Below are 13,891 nucleotides of genomic sequence, written 5' to 3'. Positions count from 1 at the left end.
TTAAAGTCAGGAATTACAAACCTCTATCAGCATTGTATTGAAGGTCTTAACTAATGCAATAGAAAAGAAAGAGAGAGAGAAGTTGGAAGGAGAAAGAAAACTACTCTTTGCAAAAAATGTGATTGTCAACACAAGGAATTTAAAAAAATTCAGAGAAACTCAGAGTTAAAAAGTGTTCAGCAAGGATGCTAGCTACAAAAATCAATAGTATCTCTAACAGTATTAACTAATTAGAAAATATAATAGAAAAAAGGAATTCTATTCACAATAGTTAACAGAAATTGTGTGGCAGCTAGGGATAAATTTCTATGAAGAAAACTATGAAAATATTATTGAACAATATAAAGAAAAACCTAAATGAGTAGACAGAATTATCATAATCTTTTATTAGAGTACTCAATAACATAAAAATGTCAATTCTGTGCTTATCTATAGACTTAATACACTTTTAATTTTAAAAATCCCCAATGTGTGTGTGATTCTTAATAAGCTAATTCTGAAATTCATGTGACAGGGACAAGAATAGTGAAGACAGTTTTGAAGAAGAATTGGGTAGAGAGACTTATCTTTTTAAATATTTTAGTATTAAAAAGATCGTGTTTTGACATCATTTGGGCCTGGTATTTCTAGAGGTGGGAGACCTTTGGATTAACAATTTAATTTTTCTAATGGCTAAGGCTTTGTTCTGGTTTCATCTGAATAAATTTCCAGAATTTTATTTTTCTTAAAAAATATTGGCTCAGGGGATAGACATATAGATGAATGAAAAAGAACAAAAGCTTAGAAATAACCTATACATGTGAGAAAACTCCATTTACAATTAAGATAGCATCATAAAGCAAGGGGGGAAATGGTGGACTAGGACAACTGCTTATCCCTATGGGAGAAGAGAAATTAGATTCTTATTGTCACCAGCCTTAAAGATTAAAGTTGTAAATGTGAAAAACACAAGTTTGCAACTGTTAAAATAAAATGTGGAAAAATACATTTATCACTAGTAGGGAAAGATTTCTTATGTAAGATACAACATACAATCAAATAAGAAGGATATATTTGATTATAGAACAAGAGAAGGTATTTGCAATGCATATAACTAAAAATAAGAGCTATTTTAAGAAGCAGAAATTATACAAGTTTAATTTTTTATCACAAGGCAACAAAGCTATTAATAGAAATTAAAGCAACATAAAATATAAAAACTAAACAAAAATAAAATAAAAATTAAAGTATATATGCAGAGTCAGTAATTCCTTGGCTTAAAGCTCTCTCCATAATCAACATTATTGGTGATAAGTATTAAGCTTGACATTTCCTGGCTATCATTTTTTAAAAATGTAAGTTCTCAAAAATTTAGCAAAATCCTGTTTTAAGGGAATACTCCTTAGAATTCATCTGCTTCCCCCCTTTTGTTTATAGTTGAGGCATCAGAGGCCTTTACGAGGCCTAAGAGAACTTTCCCCATGTCTTACAGGTAGGTAGAGTCAGAGCTGAACCTAGAAATCTGCTCTCCTGACTCCAGCTCAGTGTCTTTTCTGGTAACTTTGTTGAAAAAAGTGTTTTGACACGATTGAAAAAATAAACATAGGGTACTATTTAATAAGTGTATGTGAAATTTCCTATCATCAAATTGCATTACAGGCTGCTGCTGAATAGCCTCATTTATGTTTGGTTTAAATGTTCAGCCTAGAAATTCCCCCCATTTGTAGTAATAAACATCATGAAACGCAATGTGTTTTTAGAAAGGTATTTTACAAAATGCATTATGCGATGGTTGGTTTTGAGACAGGTTGTTGTCTGGGTAGCATCTGCAAAATAAAGTATACATGGGCTTCGTAAGGCCTCTACATATCAGGAGATGCTTCAATTATAAAGGAGACCTTTAATTTCTATTCTTTTTCATTGTTCTGTGAAATGTGATCAGATTATTTTACTACCAATGGTTACTTTAAGAGTCCAACTTTATTAATTGACTGATAATATATAGATTAAATCATTTGTATTTATTCCTTACATGTTGAGACACTTTGCTGTGTCTGCCTGCTTAGTTATGTATGTAAGCATTAGGGAAATATACTCTTGTGAATACTGAAATCACAATAAGTCACTAAGGCTTTAAGTCATATGTGACTTTAAATGTGCTACCTCCCTTTATTCTTTCTAACTAATATACCTTAACTTTGCCCATTTCTGTATTTACAACTCTTAAATTGTATTCTGAGTGTGTGGTATATTACCTTTAAAACAAACACAAAGAAATGACACTTGGAAAAAATATCAAATTCAGAAATTCAGGCCAAAGAAATAATATTCTTAATTTATCCTTCAAGTGTCTTAGCTCAGAAGTTCTCTTAAAGTTGATATTATCTACTTTGGGAATTACTTTTGGATTGTAATCATTCAAAATATACCACTCTGAAAACCACTTTTATCAATAAGAAACAAGAAAACTGTTTATATGATATATACCAAAATTGTGATTTTTCTGCCACCTTAAAAATGTTCAAATAATTGTTTTCCTGGAGCTTTGCACATTATTATTCAGTGGTTTGCTGTGTGCATAGATTATATTTAATGATATTTATGAGAGTTAGGGAAAGATCAATGTTTACCATTTGGAAAAACAATAAAATAAGAAGAGAAATGATTTTTATTTTCTAGCTTTCAAAGGAAATTCAGTTATTGTATGAGTAAATAAACTGTTTAAAAATGTGAAAAATTAAAGTATAAGCACATAGCAGTTAGGAGACAATTAAAATAAGAATAAAAATTATGAAATATTATCAAAGTGTATTTTGATTAAATTACAGTCTTTATGTTTTCATTATTTTCATGGAAAGGAAATATGAAAGTATTCAACTTAAGGACTTATAAAAACAACAACAATAAAATCCCTAGGGAATCAAGAGAAAGAAGAATAAAAGCAAAAATGAAACTAAATTAATTAGAATATAGAAAATTTATAAAACTAATTCAAGAGCTTCTTTTTAAAATTTAATGAAATAGAATTTCAGAGAAAGTAAAGAAGAAAAATCCCTATGGATAATAAGGAGAAATTTTAAATATAAGACAGTACTTACAATATTATAATTTATAAACTTGAAAACCTGGATGAAATAGGTAGTCTTCTAGAAATATATGCATTACCAAACTTAGAATTATAAAACCTTAACACTAATCACAGCTAAAGAAAGTAGAGAGATAAAAGAAAGACCTCCTTTTAGAAAGATAATTGTCAAGGCCTAAAAACTTAACAGGGAAAAATCTTTCAACCCTTAAGGAGAAGGGAGTTACTATGTCTCAATAATTACATCAAAACATTGAAAAATATGGAAAGTTTATCTAATATACTTTATAGAGATAATCTGGGTGTCAAAACCTGAAACATAAAACAAACAAAAAAATAATAAACTGCCTAAATTATGAACACAAAGAAGAAAACTCAAACATAGATAACAGAGTATCAGAAAAAATAATCCCAGTAGGGTTTAACCTAGAATGAAAAGTTTTGTGTTTTAATATTTGAAAAATCTAATTATACAATATATCACATCCACTGGCTAAAAAAGAAAATCCAAATGATTCTCAATAGATGTAGAGAAGACATAAAAATTCAACAGCTAGTCATTACCAAAAAATTATTACAAATTTAAAACTCCTTCTTAACAAAAAGTATTTATTTCAAACAGTCCAAACCATCCTTAAGAATGGAATATTAAAGCAATATTGTTAAAATCAGGAACAAGACAGGGATGTAGTTTACTGCCATTTTTATTTCATTTAGATCTGGAAGTTCTGATCAATTAAATAGGATGCATATAAAAATAAGGTACATAAATATTAGAAGGGAGAGAACAGATTTTAAATTATTTGTATGTGATATAACTAAACTCCTAGAAACGCAAAAGAATAATTCACTTGAAATTAATATGGCAGTTCAAGAAAACTTCTAATTACATAAAAGAGACACAAAAGCCAATACTGTTTTATATAGAAATACTATTCAGTTAGAAAATACAGTAAAAAAAAAATCAAATTAGCAATGATGACATTGAGAACCCCTATTAAATGCTTTGGAATAGCTTTAATGAGAATGTGAAGGACCCATATAATTAAAATCACAAAATGTAGCTGACAAATGTACAAGAAAATTTGAATATTAAAAATATTAAATTCTATGGCAAAGATGTCAGTGTTTTTCAAATTAATTTGAATGCTCAATATACTTTCAATAAAAATCCCAATGAGATTCTTTTCAGACATAATTCTAATGTTTACTGAAAGAATAATTAGGCAAGAACAGCCAAGAAAATGTTGAACCTGAAAAGGAATGATGAGACCATGGCCCTGCCAGATATTAAACAATTTTTAAAAGCAAATATCAGTAAAATAGTGTGCAGCTGACAAAGAACAAATGTACAAATGAATTGCACACAATAGACATTTTGAAACCACTAGTCTATGATAAAGGAAGCATAATCAGTAGGAATAAAATTATTATTAATAAACTATGGTAGGTGAATTGAGTATTTAGAAAAATATAAATTTGGAGATTTACTTCAAATAATAATCAAAATTACTTTAGATTGATAAATGCAATTAGAGATAAAATACAAAACTATTAAAATAAAACAAAAAACTAGAAGCACATGAAAAAATTTAAATAACTTTAGTCATCAAGGAAATGAAAATTAAAGCTACAGTGCACTACCACTGCACCCTCAACAGAATGGCTGAAATCACAAAAGACTGACAATAGCAAATGTTGGCGAAGATATTGAGCGATTGAAACTCTCATGCATTTTTGTTGGAGTATAATGGTACAACCTCTTTGGAATAAAGTCTGGCAATTTCTTATAAATCTGAGCATACATCTATTCTATGACCCAGCAATTCCAACCCTAGGTATTTCCCCAAGAAAAATGAAAGCATATGTCCACAAAAGGTCATGTATAAGAATGTTTATAATGACCCAAACTGGAAAGATCCCAGGTGTCCATCAATAGAGGAATGGAGAAACAAACTGTAATATAGACACTTAATGAAATATTACTTTTAATAACAAAAAGAAACTCCTGAAACACACCAACACAGATGAATTTTAAAACGTTATGTTGAGAGAAAGAAAAAGTTCATTTTGTATGATTCCATATAATTCCATTATATAAAGTTCTAAAAGAGGCAAAACAAATCTATTGTGAAAAAAAAACAAAACTAAAAATTCTGATTACCTCTGGGGGAGAGTGGAAGTAAGTATCTATTGACACTCAGGAACTTTCTGGGATGATAATTTCTCTATAAATATATTTTATAACTTTATTTAGATATAGTTCATCCTTTTAAAGTTTACAATTCAATGGTTTTTAGTGTATTTTTATATATGTACAACCATCAACTCAAAAAAATTTTCACCCTTTGAATTTCTAAGTCTTAGGTTTATGCATGTCACAACTTACTGAATGATGCACTTGAAATTTGTGCGTTGTACTGTAAATATTTAAAATATGTAAATTTTACCTTTAAAATTATTTTATAAAATATTATCAAAGGTCTAATATGGAAAACCTTTTTCCTCAGAAAGGAAAATATTGATTTGATACATTTGATTACTTCTAATCTAAAAACATTTGTGTTTCAAAAAATATATAAATAACTAACATTAAAATGCAAATATCAAGCCAGAAATGATTATTATTTAAAAAAACCATATTAGACAATGACGTCCTTGTCTATATATTTGATATCTATGTAAAATGTTCTAAATTGTTGCAAATATTAAGATACCAACAAAAAATTCATAAATAGAAAATAAAACTTGTTAATAAGCAAAGGTGGAAATTTCAAGTTAAATTTAAGTTATATAAGGAGCAATATATATGTCAAAATCTCTAGGATTTGTATACTCTGATTTATATTCCTTTGAAAATTATACTTATTCTCATTTGAAAAGAGATATTTAAAGTAAATAAGAATGTCTATGCACAAAGATTAAGCTACAAGAAAGTTTATGGCAACACTATGTGTAATATTGACAAATAAGATATTACCCAAATGTTTAACATAGACAATTAATTAAATAAATTACAGTACAAGATAGAAAATTAACTTAGGACTTTTACAACCATTAAAAATGATGCTGTAGAATATTTAATGATGTGAGAAGATGTTTACATCTTGAGTTTAAAAGAAAAAGAAAAAAAGCCAAAACCTTTGATCCTGTAAGCTCATCCATTCCCCTATATCCCTGCTCTGGGCACACAGGCATTTAGCTTCTCAACTGTCTCCCTTCCCTTCTTCCCCATCTCCCTTTGGAAGCTGTTCCAGGAGGAGGAAATATGCTGACGTTGGAATTGGGGAGGGAATAAAATAGTCTTTTAAAAACACAAAAACAGAAAGCATGAAGAACACTGTTTTGATTAACTTTAAAAATATATATATATGTTTTATTGATTTTTTACAGAGAGGAATGGAGATGGAGAGAGAGTTAGAAACATCGATGAGACAGAAACATCAATCAGCTGCCTCCTCTACACCTGGGGATGTGCCCTCAACCAAGGTACATGCCCTTGACCGAAATCGAACCTGGGACCCAGGCCAACGCTCTCCACTGAGCCAAACCGGCTAGGGCTGATTAACTTTTTTTTTACTGGAAAAAAGTATATATGCACATGATTAAAAATGGAAAGTCAAAATATGCATATAATTAAAAAAAGTAGTCCTTTGCCAGTTTTTAAAATCTCCGATCAGGGCACATGCCAGGGTTCTGGGCTGGTTTCACAGTGGGGGGCGTGCAGGAGGCAGCTGTTTAAGGATTCTCTCTCATCACTGATGTTTCTATCTCTCTCTCCCACTCCCTTCCTCTCTGAAATCAATAAAAAGTATATATATTTTAAAAAGCAACAAACGAAGCCCTGGCCGGTTTGGCTCAGTGGATAGAACATCGGCCTGCGGACTGAAGGGTCCCAGGTTCGATTCCGGCCAAGGGCACATGCCCGGGTTGTGGGCTCGATCCCCAATAGGGGGAGTGCAGGAGGCAACCGATCAATGATTCTCTCTCATCATTGATGTTTCTCTCTCTATATCCCTCTCCCTTCCTCTCTGAAATCAATAAAGAAATATCTTAAAAAAAAAAAAAAGCAACAAATGAAGAAAGAGGAAAGAAGGACAGGAGGGAAGGAAAGATGGTGGGAGAGAGAAGAAAGGAAGGGAAGGAAGGAAGGGGGGAAAAGGATAATATAGGGGAAAATTAAATGAGTTTATTCTATGAGGATTCTAAACAACTGAAGTTTATTTTAGAATATATGTTAAACGTTTGGATCTCAAATGTTCAGCAACCTGCTACTAACTTAATAACATCATTAAATGAATATAAAATTATTTATAAATATTTATAAAATAAATTAGGATGCAAATGAGGAAACTTTTTTACTTGAGATGCCTCAGGGCAGTGACTGTGTCATCCAAACTCAAATGAGGTTTCCTAGCCTGATAAGCATCATGTACCTGCAGGAACAATGGAGTGGAGGATGTGCAGTCAAGACTGGCCTGGACGTGCAGCTCTGATATAGAGAAGTGGAGGTTCAGAACCCTAGCGCTGCATGGAGAGTGTGCCTAGGGCAGAAGCACCAAATGACAGGCTCTGGGAACACACCCACTTTCTTTCCTGGCATTATACTCAGATGTTTGGGATGGGACCACAAATCCTGACTCTCCTTAGCAATCATTTTGGATTGATGAGCCATGAATGTACTGGCTTATATTTACTGCTTGAAGTAAGCCTAACAATACAATATTAATGGGTGGGGAGAGGAGAGATCAGTCAAGCCAGGTAATTTACAGAAGGTTAAGGTTAGGACTCTCAGGGTGTGTCTTTCCCTGGGGGCCACTTTTCCCCCAGATATAAATATTGAACATTCAAAGGTCATGTACTCAAGGAATGAGATTTGATCAAGCCAATTTTTATGGCTTCTTCAATGAAATTCTCAAGTTAACAGGAATATTTTTGTGTGTGATTAACACTTGGAAGCTTAAAAATAATTACTAATCTATATATATAAAAGCCTAAGCGACCTACGCAACTGAAACAACCGAACGGACAACCGAACAGGCTGCGTGGGGCAACCAGGCCGGCAGTTGGGTTAGTGAGGGCTGACCAAACGACTGAGCAGCGAGCTGCATGGTGCAACCAGGCTGGCAGGGGGGTTAGTGAGGGCTGACCAAAGACTGAGCAGCAGGCTGTGTGGGGTGACCAGGCCAGCAGGGGGGGGGGGGTATGAAGTGACCAGGCCAGCAGGGGAGGCAGTTAGGGGTGACCAGGCTGGTGGGGAGGGGGGGCAGCTGGTGGTGACCAGGCTGGCAGGGGGGGGCAGATGGGGGTGTCCAGGCCAGCAAGGGGGCAGTTAGGGGCAATCAGGCAGGCAGGCAGGTGAGCAGTTAGGAGCCAGTGGTCCTGGATTGTGAGAGGGATGTCAGACTGCCGGTTTAGGCCCGATTCTGGGGATCGGGCCTAAACTGGAAGTCAGATATCCCCCGAGAGGTCCTGTATTGGAGAGGGTGCAGGCTGGGCTGAGAGGACCCCCCCACCCCCGTGGGCCTCTAGTCTATAATAATAGAAGTATAATATGCTAATTAGACCGGATGGCCAAACAGTGGAACGACCATCCGGATGTCCTTCCATACATCCTTCAGGACGACCTTCGTGCATGGGGCCTCTAGTTTATTTATAAAGATCTTATAATTAGCTCATGACTTTCAAAACGTTATTGACTACCATGTGAATGACTCTTTGCTCCATGCTATAAGAAAGTTTACAAGATGAGAAGGGATGCTGAGGGAGCAAGCAACATGAAAACAAGAACAGAAGGAAGGAATTAACTTGGGGATGGAGAAAGGAGAGAAAAGGAAAAAGAGGCAGAGAAGCCAAAGCAGGAATGGAAAGAATAAGAGAACAGTGATCTGTTGCAGAGAGGGGATTTTGGAAAAGGCTATAGCTATACTTGTAAGCCCTTATTAAAATTTAGAAATATGTTCTAGCTGCAGTGGTCGGCAAACTCATTAGTCAGCAGAGCCAAATATCAACAATACAACGATTGAAATTTCTTTTGAGATCCAAAAATTGACTTCTGCGCATGGGCCACGAAGTTTCAATCGCACTGTATGTGCACACCCGCATGTGGTATTTTGTGGAAGAGCCACACTCAAGGGGCCAAAGAGCCGCATGTGGCTCATGAGCCACAGTTTGCCAACCACTGTTCTAGCATATAAAATCACTAGAGGCCAGGTTCACAAAATTTGTGTACTGGTAGGGTCCCTAGGCCTGGTCAGCAATCAGGGTCAATCGGGGCCTACTGGCTGCCGACCAGGGCCTTCCTTTGTTCCCTGCCACCTCCTGGTGGTCAGCACACATCATAACAAGCAATCGAACTCCCAGTCTCCCAGTCAAACTCCCACAGGGACACTTTGCATATTAGCCTTTTATATAAATAGATGGGGATGTTTTTCCTATGGAAAAAGGGCAGAGTTAAATTTCAACAAGCTTTTCTTTTGTATGTGTAAACACATATCAAGAGTAGAACTTTTGCCCTAGTTGGTTTGGCTCAGAGGATAGAGCATCGGCCTGTGAACTGAAGGGTCCTGGGTTTGATTCCCATCAAGGGCCCATGCTGAGATTTGGGCTCAATTCACCAGTAGGGGGCATGCAGGAGGCAGCCAATCAATGATTCTCTCTCATTAATGTTTCTAGCTCTCTGTCCCTCTTCCTTCCTCTCTGAAATCAATAAAAATATATTAAAACAAACAAAACAAAAGAGTGGAACTTTTAAAAAAGATTTTTTTATTGATTTTTGGAGAGAAAGGAAGGGAGAGGAAGAAAAGCATCAATGGGAGAGTGAAACATCAATCAGCTGCCCCCTGCACACCCTTTACCAGGGATTGAGCCTTTCCCTGGGTATGTGCCCAGTCAGAGAACTGAACCAGCAACCTGTTGGTTCACAGGATCATACCCGACCAACTGAGCCATCCTGGCCAAGGCAGAACTTTTATTTTCTACGGGTTAATCCAGTCTAACTAGTTATCCTTCACCTGCCTCCACAATGCCCAAACACCGAGTTGACTTCATTGTCCTTACATCGGCAGTGATGATTTCAGTTCAAGAATCAGTAGGTGAAATGGAGTCCAACATATAAACAAATTAAAATTGCTGCCATGCTTTGGGAATGGGCCTTCTGAAGGAGTTTCTGAGTTGAGTATTGTACTTTCATCTGGTTTTAGCAGTTAGTTTCTGAGGATATGAGTAGTTATTTTTCCTTATTAGAGCTGGTACCTCCGTAGATGTGTCTCCAAGCGTGGCCCCACTTGCTAAGCACCCCCATCCTGCTCTGGGCAGGGGGAACTAAATGCAAGAAAACCATCTGAACAGAAGAGCAGTGTTCTGGTGCTCAAAGCTCTTATCTCATTCATTAATTCTGCAGATATGTGCTGAGCACTTACTACTGTCAGTGTCTAAGTTAGACATGGGGGGTAGCGTGGTGGGCAGACACTGTCCCTGCCTTTCCAGAGCTCAAGGATCTCCCTCGGAGGCAGGCTGAGCAAGTGCTATTAGTATTTCCTGTTCCTCTGGAAAAACAAGAGCCCCTCTTTTCTCTCCTGAGGTCTAAATACTTGGCTTATTGTACTCAAAGGCTCTCAAACTTTTACTAATTCCACAAAGGAGCTTTAAAAAGGCATTTACCCCCGTTGTCTCCTTATCCCCCTACCTACACCCCACCATGGGCTTCTGCTCCCCATCTTTAAAACTGGGAAATGATTTGTTTCCATCCCTGCCTTAGAAGAAGCAACACAGTTCTCCACACAACTTTAGACTATTATTATAATTATTAATACTGGTAATAACTCGACTTTAAAAGAAATAATTTGCTGGAGTCTTTAAATCCATCTTCCCCTAGAGTTGCATACATGAAAACAAAGACTATAAAAAAGCTTTTCTCATATGAAATGATTAGACATCCAGGTATCCATGTAAGGATGCTAGTAGATCTGGATCCCCCCTCAGGGGACTCAGAGTTCACCTGCCTTCCCTGTGGGGATTCTTTTCAAAGAAGAGGAGCCCAGGGAGAAAAGGTGTTTCTCTCGAGAGCGTTTTCAGCTGCTTGTTCCTCCAGTGTGCTGAAATGCCCGCTGCCTTGTAAACATGCTCTCTAATTCCTCGCATTACTCATAGTTTGAAAATCACTTTGACTCCTGAAACATAATGATGTTAATGTCAGATGAGTCAGCAAGTCAGCATGCCGCTCCTATGGCAGCTGCGCCTCCTGCCAGCTTCTCCACCCTCAGCGCCTGGGCTTCAAAAGTAAAAAAAAAAAAAAAAAAAAAAAAATCGAAAACAGAGAACCTCCTTTTGGTGGGAGGGAAGAGAAGTCAGGCCCATGGCTCAAAGGACAGCTTCAAAGAAGTGGTCAGTTTCATTCCCGGGAAGCATGAAAGGGAGGGTCAAAGTGAAATCGCTAACCCCAGGTTAATCGATTTGCATGAAGAACAAACAGGAATTTAAAGAGTTTCTCTAGAGGATCTGTGATTTTCCCGAAGGGATGAGTTGAGACTGATCACTCGGGTCAATATACAGTTGTGATCTGTTATTTCCAGGGCTGTTCCTCCCCACCCCCTGGTGGTTTCACACCGTGGGAGGTGCACGGTGCAGGAATATTACTCGGGGCATCTGTAGGAAACGGGAGGCTGCTCGTTTGCTCGGATTCCAGACCCTATCTGGGCTCCTCACCACCCTCTTTGCTCTGGCTCCATGCCCACTCAGACAAGAGTTTGCAGCAACTCTCTTGAACTGTTCTCAGTATCACTCACAACCTCTCAATTGTTTCCCCTCCCTGAACTGCTGGGAAATGACCAGGAACTGAGCAGGATGGAGTTGGAAGTTTTCATGCCCTGGGCTGACCACAACCCCCACCTCCTCACCTTCCTAGCCCTGGTCACAGTCCAACCTGCCAGTAAGTAACCCCAACTATCCTCTTCAGCTCATCTTACCCCACTTTCCCTTCTGAACTCAGGGCATCATTTATTTTTTATTTTTTTTTAATATATATTTTATTGATTTTTTTTTTTTAGAGAGAGGAAGGGAGAGGGATATAGTTAGAAACATCGATGGGAGAGAAACATCGATCAGCTGCCTCTTGCACATCCCCCACTGGGGATGTGCCCGCAACCAAAGCACATGCCCCCGACCAGAACTGAACCTGGGACCCTTCAATCCGCAGGCCGACACTCTATCCACTGAGCCAAACCGGTCAGGGCTCAGGGCATCATTTAAATACACATTTTACACAGTGCCTCTGAGAAGGCTTCCAGGTTCGTTATCTCACCTATGTCGTGTAATAATCATATTAAAAAGTGGGAAAACTAAGGTTCAGAGAAGGGGTGTCTTGTGCAAGGTGGCATGGTGAGTGGCAGAGCCTCACACTCAGACCCCAGGTCCTTCCTACTCTGCAACGAGGATAGCAAATCCACACTTAGAGGACTGGAGTGTGCCAGGTAGGGTTGGAAGGACCACAAGTTCACACATATTTTTACAGATAAGAGGAGTAACCAAAAGCTAAAGAGAGGCAATGACTTGCCCGAGGTCACATGGCTGGAAATGTGGCAGGACCAGTTATCAAACTATGTCTCCTGACCCCTGGTCCCAGGCTTTTTCTCTAACCTCTGCTTCGTCACTCTGGACTTAATTCCAGTTCAGATACAGGAAGAGCCTGCTTCCCCAGCGAACCCATGAATCTCACACTGTTTATTCAAAACATTCTGTTCCCAAAGCACAAGGCCCCACACGAGGCAGAGACATCAGAGGATAATACACTGGAAGGAAGGGGTTAACTAAATCCAGTGACTTTCCAATATGATATGACCGATCAATACCCCAGATTAAATACAGCACTGATCTGTGGTATCTTCACACTATGCTATGGCATCATCCTGGGTAATTTCAAAGGCTGAGATGACACCATTTCCTCAATGAGCTGCTGATCTGGCCCCCAGTTGTTATAAACCTCTGAGAGATAAAATGCCTAACCCATCCCAAGATTCTGCAGCACCCTAACCCCAGGCCTTTTCAGTCCTCCTCCTTGGACCACTTCTTTAGGTGCCATATAGACATCATGTAGCTGGTGCATAGAACTTTTCTCTTCCCCACCCCTCAACAGAGCAGCGGGGGCCCTGGTCATGGTGGATATACGCCCAGCTGAAGGCTTCCTGACCAAACACCTTTCTCCCAGGACATTTTCCAGCTTGACCCCTAAGATTAAAGAAAAGTCAAGACTCACATTTTGAGGTGAGGTGCCAAAAATCCTTAGAATTTTTGTGGAATATCCTATTGAGAGGAGGATTTCTCTCCTTGTCATGTCTTCCCGGCTGGTTCCATCCAATTTATCTTGGAGATATGGTTGGTCAACAAAGCTGGCCCTGACTTTGCCCCCTAAAGCAACCAATAGCTGTTACTATATTGAGTGGGAATATGATGTCATAATGTAGGTGACTAACCTACCGAGACTTCCCTACGAGCCATCATCTAAATATGAGAGCCTTCCATCATCCTGACCTTTTCACAGGAGAAAGCTGAGTGAGGGGCTTGACACCGCCTCCTAGAGCTCAAGTTCATGTCTGACCTTCTGTAGCCAGCATCTCTGAGAGCATTTGAGGACATACATGCCCACTCCCCCACACAGATTCCCTTTCTAGTAGAAAGTCACTTTCACCCAAGACAGCTTTCCTCCACTAGCCATCAGAATGTTTAATAATCACAGTAACTAGGGAGGAATTGGGGAGGGGGTTTGTATATATCTGCCATGCTGTATATCCCAAGTACTGGTTAGACTCTTTACATACAGTTTTTCACTTA

The 13,891-nt window shown here is 37.8% G+C and overlaps 1 protein-coding gene across 1 annotated transcript in view; it reads right to left on the bottom strand.

Moving 5' to 3' along the window:
* ATF3 (activating transcription factor 3) overlaps positions 1–13,469 on the bottom strand; it is a 57,398-nt gene extending 43,929 nt beyond the window's left edge. The window contains exon 1 of the mRNA XM_080647718.1: positions 13,317–13,469. The gene's annotated coding sequence lies outside the window, so the exon portion shown is untranslated. The remainder of the gene's footprint in view (positions 1–13,316) is intronic.
* Between the last annotated feature and the right edge of the window lie 422 nt (positions 13,470–13,891).

The sequence above is a fragment of the Plecotus auritus genome, assembly GCF_963455305.1.
Source record: "Plecotus auritus genome assembly, chromosome: 12".
NCBI classification, from domain to species: domain Eukaryota; kingdom Metazoa; phylum Chordata; class Mammalia; order Chiroptera; family Vespertilionidae; genus Plecotus; species Plecotus auritus.
Note: the sequence above shows the minus strand (reverse complement) of the source record. Positions and strands in the feature narration are given on the sequence as shown.